This window comes from Crocodylus porosus, unplaced genomic scaffold (genome assembly GCF_001723895.1).
Source record: "Crocodylus porosus isolate Cpor-Errol unplaced genomic scaffold, CroPor_comp1, whole genome shotgun sequence".
Lineage (NCBI taxonomy): Eukaryota > Metazoa > Chordata > Crocodylia > Crocodylidae > Crocodylus > Crocodylus porosus.
The window spans coordinates 134,103,867-134,119,711 of record NW_017728886.1 but is presented as its reverse complement, the minus strand read 5'-3'; the positions used below and the strand labels follow the sequence as shown (position 1 = coordinate 134,119,711).

Sequence of the window (15,845 nt, the reverse complement as noted above, 5' to 3'; positions counted from 1 at the left end):
GAACAAGGTTGTCAGGCTGTGCGCTCACTGGCCAACTACAGGAGAAAGAGCAGCAATGCATCTTAGAAGAGCAATGTGTGCATAGGACTATGGTGCACCAGTTTTAATCTGGGTTAAATCACAGAACAATCAATTCCAGGTCAAACACCTGTTTACAACTTTACAACGCCAGAGGAAGTCATAAGAGTGCCTGATTTCCCTCTTACAGAAGTGTAATTTCATTTACTTGAACAATGTTACTCCTGATTTATATTGGGGTAAGAGAAGATAAGCAGGAACAGAAGTCCCATTGTGTGATCCACCACTAAAGTAAGTAGCAGTTGGGCACACATGCATATATGGAGGTTATAAAAAAAAAAAGGAATGGACTTCAGAATCAAGTCAGTGGCCTGTAATATACACCTCTAAAGAAGCAGCAAGGGTTGTATGTTTGTGTGTACAGGGATAGAATTGGGCTAAGAATGTTATCTCCCATATAAAATAGTAATTAAAAGGAACTGTCTGAAGTTCTAAAGAAACTGTCTAAAGTTGTGAATACAACTTATAATACCTCACACTTTTAAAAACAGGTATGATTTATAACTACTCACCATGATACATAAAAGTTTGCGATTCAGATGGCTGGAGCTGACCCATTGCCAGAGTGCTCATATGACTAAAATTGAGTGCATCAGACGAAAAGAAAACTTCCCCTTTGAAATTCAAAACATGGCTTATTTTAATATCTTTGAAATATTCATTTTGTTTTATACTAACTTTCTTCATAATGCTTTTCTCAAGTTGAAAATAATGATTGTTCTAAACTGGAAAATACCTTCCATGTTATGTTGTTTATTTTTACATAAAAGTTATATGACATTCACATATATCACAGACTCATATAATCATAAAAATTAAGGGTGGAAGGAATCTCAGGATGTCATCTAGTCCAACCCCCTACTCAAAAGCAGAACCATCCCCAACTAGACCATCCAAGCCAAAACGTTGTCCTGCTGGTTCTTGAAAAACTCCAAGGATGGAGATTCCACAACCTCTCTGGGTAACTGTTCCAGTGTTTTACTACCCTCCCGATGAGAAAATTCTTCCTAATATCTAACCTAAACTTTCCTTGTTGCAATTTTAAACCATTGTTCCTTGTTCTGTCATCTGCTGCCACCACTAAGAAAAGTCTAGCTGTGAAGGAGAAGAATGTTAAGATAAAAGCTGTAAACTTGTTCAATTTTTAAAAAATTTTTGACACTATTCTCAACCAGAGTGTTGTTGCACACTGGGCTCCCACAGAATACTTTTAAGGATGATGCGAGTGCTGTGCAATATTCGTGGGTGTGAAAACACCTACAAGCAGTGCCATAGCAAGGAAGTTTGGTGCCCGGGGCAAGCCCACAGCAGCAACCTGTCCTTGCCCCACACACAGATCTGGGGGGTACATGCCTGCCCATACTTGCCTAGGGGTGCACACAGCAGTGAGAGCTGCTCGCCATCCCTGCACCCTCCTAAATGAACCACTCACAGCTCTGTCCCATGCCCTGCCCTGGCTGGGCAACACCTGTTGGTGCCCCTTTGCTTTGGTGCCTGGGGCGGTCGACTCACTTGCCCCTCCCTTGCTATGGTATTGCCTACAAATGATTCACAAGATAATTTCAGAATTTCTAATAGGAATTCCAACATCAAAAATGTTCTGACTTGTGATCTTTCTGAGTTCTTTGCAACAGAACTGCACTATTATTTTTCTCTATAGCAAAGAAAAAATTCAAAACAAAAACCTTATATTGTCTGAGGAGTGCCTCAAATCTAACAAGGTTTAGAACTACTGGCTTAAACAAGGAAAACATAACATCCTTAATATAGTTCTATATAGAAGTCATACATGAAAACTGAAAATTGAAGTGTTTCACTTTGAAATAAAATACTGTATTATTATAGTATTACCAATAATGTATTGGTGCATTAGTCCATTATTTTCATTGTCAAGTAATTAAAATGCCCTAAAACAGTTTGCCTAAACCACTACAAATTATGTGAGGCACTACTGTCTCCAAGAAATTAAATATATTGAATAAGTTGTTTTTACTGATAGTTAATAATCAATAGATACCTAGAAATATCATCTAAGAAGTCTATAATAAGATAAGAAATGTTAATATGATTTGATAATCTACATTAAAGTTTCTACTTTAAATTGTACTTTGCCAAAAGCAAGATGCAGTTAAATGTGCTTATTATCCTTGCAAAGCTTCTTTACAGTGAAGAAAACCTTTCATTGAGAGAGGACAACTGTGCAAGTTTAAGACTCCCGAATTTCCACTATTCCCATTATTTAAGATTAGTTCATTATAGGAGATTACCAGGCTCTTAGTGGCAACTTCTTTTTCTTGCTTGCCCCCTCTTGAAATTTAGCATTTGAACTCATGGAACTATAGTTACCAGACACTCACTGCTTCCCTTTGACATAATATTGATATACGAGTGTGCTAGTGAGAGACACTACAAACTACCAAGAATTGTCTATGTAAATTTGTTACAAATTATACAGACAAATTTCTGCATGTTTAAATATTTCTCTTTGGTCCACTAAGAAAAGAAAAATGCACCTCTTTCTCTGCTCTAGGTTTTTTTCAAAATTTACAAATATGATTTTTAAACAGCTCTCCCACTGTTGGCTGAGATTTCTGATAATATTAATATTGAAAACATTCAGGCTAGAAGTGGATTTCATGGGCTGATCTAAAAAATATTGCTTCTTCAAGCTTTCATGAAAAACAACCTTCTGATAAAATGAAAATTATGCAAAACTAAATTCTGGGCTTATACACACAGAAATTTCACTATGACCTTTCTACTAGTTCTAAACCACCTTACTTTGGAAAGCATCCTTTGGACTATTTAATTGCCAACATTTTTACTTAAGTGAGTTAATGTATCTGTCTCTTTCTTCAGACAAAATGCCAGCAGCAAAATGTAGCTATATCAAGTCATGAACAATTCACAAGGGAACCAACTAAAACTTTTATTCTTGTAAAAGTGGTCCCAGAAAATGAGAAAAACTACCTAATCCCACAAGGGAGATGTAAGCAGTAGGATTAGAGATTCTCAACCAGCTGAGTCCTTTACTGTATTGTGTTCATATATATAAAATAATAGGCATGCTTGAGCCAGTTTTGTGGGAGCCGTTTCATCTGAATCATTTCCCACAATACATTATGATTGGTTACATTATTAAGACTGATGGCAGGCTGGCCTCCTAATGCCACACTAGAATTAAAGCTCCATTTTGGGCACAGCTGAATATAAAATATGACACAATCTGCTTCTACTATTTGAGCTGATCAAACAGGTACCATGTATCATTTATCCCAAAGCTTGATATCATCTGATGTTAAAACCAATGCTGTACAAGGGGCACATAGATGACCTCAACAAGTTGAGCTGCCAATTTGCCTATAATTTACTGCAATGGAACCATAATGGAGATTAGGCTGAGATGGATATGCCAACAATAGCTTCTGTTACTCTTCAACAGCTCGAGATGAGGTAGGAAAAAGAACGGCACCAGACTGACATATTTTAAAGTTCATTTCATGTTATATTTTCTACAAACATTCAAAAGACAATAGAAATCAAAGAACTGGGAATCAAATGTCAGTACATCACCTCCTGCAAACCTAAATGTCTTTCACAAAAGCCAAGTGCAGCAATTAGGATCAGTTTCTGCTTTCATGGCAAAACTCAGGGGTGGCAAGATCCAGCTTTGATAAATGAATTGATCCTGCGGTTAGTTCACCAGAGATCAGGGATCACACATCTCCCTTTGTACAACTGCAGCCTTAATTATTAGGTAATGTTTCAGCTATGGAAGAATTGTTTGGTACACTCATACAGCAGTTGCATCAATGCAGAGCAAACTACTCAAACTGAACAAATGGTAAAGAGTGTTTGAAATGTTGCTGTGGCCACCTAATTTGAAAACAGTTCGGATTATTCAGTGGTAATGATGCTTCATTTTATTAAATGATTTCCACAGTATAGTGAGCGCAAGTGCTGTACTCTTACATTTTGTCAAATGCTTATTATAAATCAGATGGCAATAGTGTCTCAAAATATTTTCCTCTCCAGATAGAAAGTGCTTCAATAACTGTATTTAATTTTCATTCCTCAAAAATGTTAGTATAATAGTGTTCATTTTTTACTATATCCAATGCAATTAATCCTATGAAATATACTATTTGGTACTGCCCACCCCCAGTTCCCAGAGCAGGGAAAAGCCATGCATGACTCCGCTGCAGGAGTCTGGAGACTAGAGTAGGCATGGGTGGGGGGTGGGGAGGAAAGGGTGACAGAGCCCCCTGCTGTGCTGGCCTGATCTAGTCCCCCCAAGATCCAAGCCAGCAAACTGAGGTGGGGGGAGGGTGTCATGCAGCAGGAGAAGTCCATTCCTCCCCAGCAACCCCAGCCTCCTGATGGCTGCAGCTTGGAGCTACAGGCAGCTTTTCACTGCCCTGGCAACTGGGTGCAGGCAAGGGAAAAAAGTCCCCATCACATGGACCCAGCCTGATCCCTGCCCCCCACAAAGACCTGAACCAGCAAGTGGTGGGGAAGGTGGAGGGAGGAGTCCATGAGGCAGGTGGGTTTGGCTTCTCCACCCACCTGCCCCATGTTCCAGACACAGTGAAAAGCCATGTGTGGCTCCAAGCTGCAGCCTTCAGGAGACTAGGGTGAGTGGGGAAGTAGAAATGCAGCCTCCCCTGCCACATGGGCCTGGGCCAGAATCCTGCAAGACCTAAGCCAGCAAGCTGAGGAGAGCCACACAGCAGGGGGCACCCCCCTTCACTCCTGCCTCCTGATGGCTACAGCTTGGAGATGCACATGGCTTTTCTCTGTGCTTTGAACTGAGGTAGTGTGGGGAAGGGAACAGAGTCCCCCTGCTGTGCTTACTTGGGCCAGCCTCCCTAGGACTCAAACCATCGTGGCAGGGGGGCTGTGTTCCCCACCCATTACCATGCAACCAACTGGGATAGGGTGGTACCATAGTAGGCAGGCCCTGAGCTGCCCTCCCCCCCACCCCGCCATGAAACAGCACATGTGTTCTGTTCGGTGTCAACCTAATCTAGAGCTCTTTGAGTGAACTGTGATCCTTAGGACACTTGTGCCACAGGCTTTTTGAATGTCTGTACAACCTAGGATGAATGACCTACAGTATGTCCTTGGGAAGATTTCCAAGAAATGTAGTTTATACCACACTCAATTGTATATGATGCCAAGTTCTACCCCACATTGATAGCAAAGCTCCATGTAGTTCACCTGAAACACTGCTCTGACTCCATGTTATGCAAAAAGGTAGTAAAAAGCTACGACATTTCTAAACAAAACAAAAGTTGAAGACACTCAGTGCAAAGAGGAGAACAATAAATGTCAGCATGATCTACAAGTACAGAATAAAAGCAGCCATAGGCTTATGCAACTCATAGTAGACAAATGAGTCTAGGAAAAATAGTATAACAATGAATAGGAAATACTGTCTCAATAGGCGTGCATATATAACATTGAACAGTAGAATGATTCTGGATACTGGTAAAAAATGTAAGCATTCTGCACTTCTCTCAATACAGTTAAACACTAAGAATGATTGAGATGTAAATAAAGAGAACTGAAGACCAGAAAAGTAAGACCAACTTTATACATAGAGGCCAGTTCACTTACTTTTTGGTGAAATAAGAAACTTACATGAATAAAAGAGTTATCACATAACTGCATTCAATTACTGTACCTCTGAGCCATAAAACCTCAAGCAGCAAAATAAAACTATATTCTCTATCATGAACCTCAGGGGTGAAGTCAAGTGTCAGGTCTTTCTACTCTGGACAAGAAGAATATGTCTACACATGCAATTAATGTGATTGAATAAACTCTTGGCACAATTTGTAAGGGTGTTCATTGCTCCCAGGTGCTGCATTTACATTTGTGCCCAGGACTGCAGCACTTTGATCTGGGTTGGGGCCCCTGCAGCTGACCCAGGTTAGCCCTGTCAGTGTCTACACATGCATTGTGGTGCATTAAGTAATGCCACCATAGGATAGTGCTTGTGTTGACAAGTGCTGCCCTAGGGCAGCTTTTCTTAGTTTTCTGTGGTCTAATAGGGCCACATGTGTAGATGCTTAACCTCTATTGCAGAGATAATTAATTAGCTCTGCAGTAAACATCTCATGTAGATATGCCTAGGAAGCAGAAAACAAAAGCTGACAAGTGAGAGTATCATTGCCACTGGTGAGAACAAGAGTATTCAAAAAGCATAAATTCTGCATTATGACCTAATGGAGCTGAAGAGAGAAATTAACTTCTATAGCAAAGATTTCCATAGGTGAACATCCTTTCACCAAGAAAGCCAAATCTCCCTCTGCAATGAACTCATCTCCCCAGGTGTCCATGTTCTGTTGAGTGCTACTTTGCATACCTTGGTTGCACTTGAAGAGAAATGCAAAGATCTTGAGAGATATTTCTTCTACTGACTGCATAATAGCATATGAAGTATAAGGTATTCATTCTTGAACTCATTTTGCAAAAGGTGTAAGAAAGTTCTTAGCAAAGCTACTTTCATGGACACATCATGTTTTCAGAGTGTAATTTATGAATATCCTTCTTCCCTAAAGGTACACCCCCAAATAGTAGTATTAAATAGTAAGCTGGTATCCCAGATGACAAATATGATATTTGTATAATATATGAAATATGATGCAAAACCTCTATTTTTTCAACATGAGAAATTAAGTCCCATTATTTAACTCCCCTCACACTTGAATTCAACATTTCAGTCTACTGACCACTAAGGGTGTCTTTACACATGCTCTGGGGTACAGCAGCAGGGACTTTAACTACAGCAGCTCTCAGGAGCACGAGCAGCATCAAATGTATTCAGTATCTGGCATTTCAAAATGACCTTGGGGGTACTGAATACATGAAATGCAGAGACTGCTGAAGTGTGCTAATTAGCATGCTCCAGCAGACTTGATTAATCGAGTCAGCTCCAACACACTGTAATTACAACTTATCAGAGCAAACATCCTACATGTCTACAGGCACCCTAAAGTTGAATCTTTTAATAAAAAAAAATGACAGATTTATTCTCTCAACATTTCTACCAATATGGAGAAGCACATATATTTAAACATAATATTAGCTTTTCATGTCTTGTGGACCATTTCATTTTAAAGTAAAAAACCCCACAAAAACAAACAAACAAACGGCCACATGGATTTATCTGGGAAAATAAAGTCCAATTCTTAACTGAGACAACAGGAAAACAATCACATTGAAGTAGAAACATATTCTCTAGGTACAGACAGTCAAAAAACCTGAAGCTGAATTGATTCAGTCTTTGCAGGTTAGTCTAAAATGCACAGATTAAATTGAAACAGAAGTGAACAGACATTTACCTTTGATTCAGAAAATGCAGCCACATGCCTGCAGCAGGTCAGAAGCTACAAGGTGCTAGATGACAGCTTTCTGGCTGTGTGTTCACTTCCTCTTCCTACTGACCCCAAGGTCTCTGGGATTTGCAGTCCAGACTTACAACAGTGGCACTCTACAGGGTTGCTCATCACTTCCTCTTCCTGCTTCCAGGTACCTCCGGGTTGGTAGTCCACAGTGGCATCCAGCAGTAGGTTTGAGCAGGGGAAGTGGTGTTTAACCCCTTCTGCAAGGGGTAGTCTTCACGCTCCTCCCCCTTGTAGACTAGATTGCATCCCCAGCCAGACCTACCCCCTCACCCCTTTTCAGCCACCCCTCCTTGTTCCAGCTACAGAGCAAAGGAGAGGGGCAAGCCCTGCTTTCTGGAGCAGTCAGATCAGCCCAGGGCTTCAAAATGCTGGAGGGCTCTGATTTAATGTGAACAAGGAAGCGGTCTGGGTCAGAAGTTAGATAAACCAGTTTGACCCAAATCCATTAATTCTGATACTACATTCATCCAGGTTTATTTTAAACCAATTTCAGCCATTTTGAAACTGGCTTATGTACACTGAGCTTCTATTCTGTTGCAGGTTTAAACCAATTTCTGATCACTTAAACCAGTTTATGTGTAACTTCTGTTGCTAGCTATTAGGAACAGTAATACTTTGCCCAAGCTTCAAACCTGCTAAGAAAGTTTGACAATGAAGAATATTTTTAAAAAGGCCAAAAAATGGATATGTGACATTCTATTTTATTTTGAATGTATCCATCTGTAGATTTATGCCAGAAAACAACTACCAGAAAGGCTAAGTACACACTTTCAAAAAGCTCCACATAGAAGCACTCTATCATGCTTTACATAAAGCAGTGCAAGTTAGAGCACAAGTGAACCCAAGAGACATTTGCCATAAAGTGTTGGGGGCTTGCAGCCAACCCATACTAGCCAAGACCAGTAGCAAAGGGGGTGCTCCTGCATGCCTCCCAGGAGGCTGCAGTTGCCCCTCTCCCCAACCCAGTCCCCCCACCCCCAGTTAGCATCTGTCAATGCCAGCAGCTGGTAGGTGAGGGGGCCCTCATGGTGGGGGGAGTCCCTTCCACCCTCCCCTCCCCACTGCAGTTCCTTGTATGTCAAAAAGCCAGGCTGGGCAGCCTCATTCTGCAGCTTTTGGCTGCAGCTGTGGGGAGGCTTGAGTTGAAAGGGTGGAGGAAGGTAACCTCCCCCACCATAAGCCACATCCCCCAACCCCACCACATCTTGCTGTCTCAGGTCTTGGGAGGGCAGAAAGCAGGTTCTGCCCAGCAGGAAAAATCACTTCCCCACCCCTGCCCTTTGCTGCAAACTCCTGACAGCTGCAGCCAGAAACTGTAGTATGGGGCTTTCTAGCCTGGTTTTTTGCTGTGCAGGCAAGTACAGCTGGTATGGGGGGAGGAGCCCCTCTGCTGTGCAGATCTGACCCAGCCCCCTGCAAAAACCCATCCAGCAATCTGGGGGGAGAGGGGGGCTTCACGGCAGAGGGGCTCCTCTCCCCACAACCAGCCACTAAGTGGGGAGAGAGAGCCCTTTCTGTCTCCTCTCTGTGACAGCCCAGGGGCAGGATTGAGCTAATGTTTTCCTGGAACAGATAAGCACTGGCTGAGGCTAGCAAGCTGCCTAGCAAGGGGCTCCTGGGATGCTGAGGGAATGCAACCTATTTTAACTTGGCATGGGATGTAATACAGATGTTTGTTAAAGTGTTCTAATGTAAAGCATTTTGCCTGATACCATATTCACCCAAGGTTAACTTATAATGGTACTTGCCATTTTAAAGCCCTTTATGTGCCATAAACATCTGTTCTGTCTGGGCTGTAAAACACTTTCTGTACACTTAACATATATTAAGTGTAACTTCTGTACCTAGCCAAAGTTTCCAAGATAAGGGTGAGAGAACTTATTTACAATAATGTCAATGAGCCTTCAAATGATAATGTTGAAATGTATTTGAATATAGAGTAGGAAAGCCACAGCTGGTCACTAATACCCTATACAGATACCTTCTCTGTTAATCTCTTACAATTTTTCTTTGTTTCATCCCTTTTACTTTTTTCTAGTAACTTTTAACTTGCAATATTTGGTTTGACTCCTACCCTATTATAGTGTCAGCTGTAAAATTAATGTAAGGGTCTTTACTGTTAAGACACCAAATTGGTGAACAGAGGCAGGAAAAGGCCATATCTCTCAGAGCTACTGCTTTGTACTGACAAGCTACAAATTCATCCAGACATAACAGCAGCACTTCATGCTTGTTCTGCCTCATTTGAATTAGAAGTTGGATATAACTACAAAGCCAGCTTCATCCTTCACCACTAGGGATGCATTTTAGAACACTGAAGAGTTTTGTGTGTACAACATAACTAATTAATTGGTTCCATATGCAAGCTGAGTTGTGTGTTGGAGGCATTTTCAGAGGCAACATGGCAAGTATCTCAGAGTGTGAATTATCATTCAAAAAGGCAACCGAGCAATAACATACTACCTTGTCAATAGTCGAGGTGACCATAACAATGGGTTTCAAGGATGAGAAAAGTTAACACTGCTTCCCCTGAAGCAGTGGCCTCTAATATTTGTTAAACCTTACACCATGAGCCACATAAATGTTGACTGGTGTCAGTGCTAGCTCAAGTTTAGAGCAGTCACATTTCAGGTCAGTAGAGACCTGGAGGACTGAAAGGTTAAAATTCTCCTCCCACCCCCATTCCCATCTTGCCCCCTGCCCTCCCTACCCCCCAGTCCTCCCCACCCCTTACTTTTGGCTGTCCATGCTGTTTATCCCAGGGTAGGGAAGGGTTACCTTACTGCCAAGTCATCACTGCCACTTCTGGGCTGCTGCTCTTCTCCAGGCTGAGCCCACCAAGAGAACAGCAGGAGCAACAGCCAGGCAGGTTAACCTTTTCCTTTCTGCTCCCCTGGAACAGACAGTGCCTGCGGCTATAACTAAACAGTGGTAGAAGGCAAAGTGGGAGGGGGCAAAGGGGCGCTAGTAGGATGCTTACATTAAGTTGTAGTCTAGAGAGGCTACACCTTAGTGTAACATGATCTGGGTAACAGGGATCACATCTTGCCCTGGAGTGGTACAACTTTGACACTTTTAACGAGTGCTTAAAGGTGCTTTCAGGTGTTAATGTGCAAACAGTCCAGGTACTGTGAGCTCCAGAAGCTATCCAAAATTACCTTGCAACAAGGCCCATAGATTAATTTACTGGTAAATTTATATGTAATTAAAGCCATTGAACTTCAAATAGAAAATAATTATTATTTTATGCATCTTCATTTGTGCCATAAAACTTAGAGAAGAATTTAACAAACATGCTTTGCTTCTGCAATAAGGAACATTTTGGAAAGGTCTTATATATATACCTAAAATCTAGATAAAATTCACACATACATCTTGTATACAGATTATATGTCCTGGGCTGCATTTGGCTCAATGACTATATGGTGGTACATTGTATTTGCTTTTAACAAGTTTAAATGTAGCATAATAATAATAATAATGACAACAGCAATAATCCCTAGACCAAATTCCAGCTGCTTTCTCTGAAGTGTCAGGAGGGCTGAGAGAAATTACATGAAATAATACCATTCAGAAATCCAAATCTGTGTAGGTGTGATACGATCTGCCAACCCTTACCTTTACTTTAAAGAGTTTGAACCTTTTTATTTCCAGTAGTTTTTAGTTTCAACATTCCAATATGAAATAAAAAACTCTGGAAACTCAGAAGCATTATGCCTCCAGTCAGCTCTAATGGTTAGTACTTTTGAAAATCTAGTCCTTAGTTCTTGTCTTAAAGAGACAGCTTGTTAAAATAGCAAGCACTTGTACCATGATAAGCAATAACACTTAGGAGAATTTCACACATATTTGCATAACTCCATTCTCTTTAAGTGCCAATAATATAAACACAAATGAGATCCTTTGCTATTTATGTGTTTTAAAATAAAGTTCTGTAAACAGTTGTTTTTAGATGTTGCTCTATTTGCCTTATCTGTTGTGAACTTTTTTTTCAATAAGCAGTATTTACTGTCATGACACATGTAGGCATGAGTGGTACTAATCATCACCAAGCTCTCTTTACTGCTGAACTGAACAAACAAGCTGTTCAAGACTTCTGCAAATGTTTCTGCTTTGTAAATCAATGAGAACCTAATGGAACATTTTCCTTCTCTTTTTCAGGGACACAACGGAGTTCCAGGAACTCATTTCCTAGTGTCACAAACAAAGAGCTGGCTTAACTAGATATAGTGGCATTCAAAGACACAAGGCCCCCAAAGCCTAGTAATAGACCAGCATGACAGTCCAACTGAAGTTTTAATCTATAGAATTAATACTGATTCCAGCACCTGTGACAGATGGTCAGTAGAGGAGAAAGCTCTCCCCATCAGCACAGCTGAGTTTTGAAATCCCAATGTTCAAACCACAGATGGCTTGGCACTGTTCAGTGCTGTGAGAGATCCAAAAATAGACTTACTTGTTCTTTGGTGTGCTGCTAAATACAGGTTTGCATTATTTGCAAATTACATAAAAGCATAACATTCTCCCCTGGATTAAAGTCACTTTTCATTAATACAAAGATCACCTGGCCAGTACAAATGCTGAAACACTTGGAAAGGTTATTCAGTCAGGAACGTGCTGATTCAATACATTGATCTAATTATTCTGTTCTGGCTGTAGGAGTTTCTTTCATTTCACTATTTACCACAAGGCTATAATATTTCATCTGGAGCATGCAATGCCTTCCCCACACTATGGCTCAGAGTTAACCAGGTATTGCTGACTTGCTTATCTGGCATTAAAAAGGAAATAAATGAATCACTGACACAAAGAGGGATAATTTCACTGATCCAAATATTACATCCACCACTGCTATAAAAATACCAATACTGCTTCAGTAGATTAGGATGGTCACTTTAGAAACTAGCCACTGCAGGGATATGGGAACATACAGCACAGGAAAGAGACATGCCTTTTTTACCTGTTTGGATTGCTGGGTTTGGTTTGGATCCCAGAAGACAGATGTCTATTTCAGCAACAGCAGCAATGACATTGGCTGCAGCTGGGAACTTTTTTGCCTTTAGTAATATTTATGAAGTGTGCATCCCTCATGCTAGTTGTCAGTCTTCAGATAAACCAAGTCATAAATAGCCATAGAATCAATTCTCTTAACTTCTACTATTGGCCCCTTTCTGAGCTTGAAATATATTGGCAGAGTAATTTTGGCAGTAAGAAATGAATCTCTGCTGCTTGCACTGTTATTATGGACAAGTTCAGGGCTCTCCAAATTCTAAGAGGCTCAGGGCCATGTGCTATGCAGGCTGCCCCAGCATAATCTGCGAGTCCCTGGGGCCATATGTTGCCTGGGACTACCACGGAGCCTACCCCTGCTGTACCATGCACATGTAATTGCCTGACCCTGAACTCCCTGGCTACAGGCTCCCTCACTGCACTGTAGGCTGTGTTATGTTTAACAGTGCTGCCCCACCCCATCCCACCCTCTAGGGTGGGGGTAGGAAGAGGAAGCTGGAGGAGGAAGGGAGAGCACAGAGATCTCAACTTCTGTTGAAACCAGATTTATTCAGACAGTAGCAGCCAGGTGGGAGCCTGGTGCTCACAAATTAACCCTTTGCAGTTAACCCATGGGTTATCTGTGGTCTAGATTATGGCAGAGATTAGAACTCCTCCTTGCTACCACACAAACTTGTTTCTTACTATTTGCTTGCGTCGCAAATACAAAAACAGAGAATGGTAGGCACCAGAGAAGATTGTACTAAAAAGAAACTCCCTGCCCCAAAGAGTTATAATCTAAATCCATAAATCAATTACACGTGGGTCTGGATATGGGCACAGAACAGATAGAGAGACAGACGTGCAGCTGAGGTAAATGGCTCAATTCAGCCCTACATGCACAAACAAAAGACTAGTCAGCCCATCCTATGTGGTCAACTCGTCAACTTTCCTAACCCCTCTATTCACACAGTTTCCTACTTGCTTAGCTTTATTGACTTAGGATATTTGATGTTTCTCTTTAAAAAACTGGCTTAATTCCAACTAGCTTAGCTTAATTAAAACTAGCTTAGTTCATGTGGAATTCCAGGTTTCATTTCAGCACAAAATATGTTCCTAACCCCATACTCACCAAGAAAATCTTGAGAACACCACAGATACAGTCTGCAACTCAAAAGACAAAATAATCTTAGTTCTTATTACTTAAAACAAAATCAAACAGACCCTACCAAAGCTCATTTTCAAATTGTTCATTGAGGCCTGACTTGTAAGTTTCAAACTCTTGAAAGTGAATGTGGGTTGCTTTTTTCATTCCTCAATAGAGATGAAGCCAAATGAAGTCCTACCCCGCATTCAGTCTCCATGGATCTAATATTTGCTGGACGTTCAGCCATCTCATTCCTTGGAACCTAAAAAACCCAGGTTTCCCAAGAGGTCTTCCATCCAAGTACTAGCCCTAGCTTTGCTTCTGAGACCATGGTAGAGTGAACTATTTCAAGTTCACCTGATCTTTGGTTCAAATTAGTCATAGTCTTTGCAAATAATCACCATCAGACTGTCTTGGCATGTAAAGAATGTTATAGACAGGGGTCATTAAAGTTGATTACAATCATATACTGAATAAAATTTAAAAGAATTTTAGAGCATCTGATTATAGTATAATTATGTTTTAAACAAAATTCTTCAGTACCCGTGAAAAACTCTCTCAGGGGGAAGGGCAGGGGGGATTGATATGAGCACAGATCCAGAAAAAAGGAGATTGGAAGAGTTTAAATGAAATGTGCTGAGTTTAACAGACAGAATAAAAGGTCAACATAAACATGAAACTACTTAAGACTTCCAGGGAAACATCAAGACAGACTTAATTTCTGTAATGCAATGGAAAGAGAGAACATTTTAGGTAATTAAAGGCCACTTCCACTGTGATACCAGTTCCTCACAAGTAATTAAAAATAAAATTAAATTAGCACCCTCTCTATCCAAGAAAATGAATAAACTTGATTAATTTATGTGTTTTTTGTTTGCTTCCTTGTGTTAGAGGAGGCAAGTACACAAATATTTATAGAGCTTTTAGAAAACAGAGTTAAAATGAGTTTTCTGTTAAGCCCAGTTCTCAGCTCAGTCTCACTCGTGGTTCCCTAAATTCCTTAGTCAGGGCCTAGCACATACAAAAATAATATTTCCTCAGGGCTCCCAAGCCTCCCCCACTCCCTTCACTGCCAGATGTTTTCATTGTTCAGAACTTCAACTGTTATGGGCAGCTATAATAGCCAAGAAAAAAGAAATTCTTGAATAGCAGGACAAGGGAAGTTAGCCAAATAGGACACATTATTGCACTGCTGTATTAGAGAGTAAATGGGGAAGCAGAGAAGCAGCTATTATCTGAGAAAGCCTCAAAACTTTAAGCAGTCCATAATGTTTTAAGCACTATATTTACCATTTATACAGAGGCAATAAAATGCAAGTTAACTACTGACCTACGGACACATTTTAAATTGCTTTTAACAGAAAAAAAAGAAACTGAAAAGGGATATTTTCTTCCTATTTATGGCCCTATAACATTCAAAAGTGGAGATAAAAAAGCATTTCAGTAAACAGCATCCTATTAACCAAGAGATACTTTATCATCACAACTTTTAAAACCACCCTGCAGTTAGGCCTACCACTGTAAGGATGGGGCATAAGCAATGTACTGGAGGTTCGGGTTAGCCAAGTACCTAAGCCTGTGAGGGAATCCAGATCTACAGTGAAGGCTATGCCAAAGGGGTCAAAACTAGGTAATCAGAGTCACACCTCTAATCTCAAATTATATCCATGTTCATACTTCAGGTCAGTCTAAAGGTCAGTAGCCAAGGATGCACAACCAGACGGGCAAGATAATAGTGCTACTGGGATCCAGGACTGGAATAGGGATGAGCTGCTACAGAGTGAGACATTGAGAGCCTTGTTACATCTTGCACTGTGAGCCATAACAGTGTTGATTGGTATTACTTTCATAGATTTTAGGTGCTGGAAGAGACCTTACAGATCATTGGGTCCAGCCTCTCTGTACTTGGGCAGAAAGATTGTTGGGATCAGATGACCCCGGAAAAGGGTTCCCAAGACACTTTTTGAAGATCAGCAAGGTGGGTAACTGTATCAATTCTGGGAGAAGCCTGTTCCAAACCCTGGGCACTTGACTCCTAAAGTGATCTTCAGTGAGTTTGTGCCCATTGTTTCTTGTCCTCCCCTGACGTATGCCCCTGATATACGTATAGGCTGCCACCAACTCCCCTCTGAGTATTCTCTTCTCTGGACTGAACAGTCCCGAGTCTTTCATCCTCTCCTCATATGACCTGGTCTCCAAGCTTCTAATCATGTGTGTGG

The 15,845-nt window shown here is 40.9% G+C and overlaps 1 long non-coding RNA gene across 1 annotated transcript; it reads right to left on the bottom strand.

The window, feature by feature from the left end:
* Positions 1-2,495: 2,495 nt before the first annotated feature.
* Positions 2,496-15,542, bottom strand: LOC109324537. Its single transcript, XR_002104951.1, has 3 exons — positions 15,471-15,542; positions 13,451-13,459; positions 2,496-2,505 (listed from the first exon to the last, which is right to left on the bottom strand). It is a non-coding gene; the product is annotated as an uncharacterized LOC109324537 (long non-coding RNA).
* Positions 15,543-15,845: the final 303 nt, after the last annotated feature.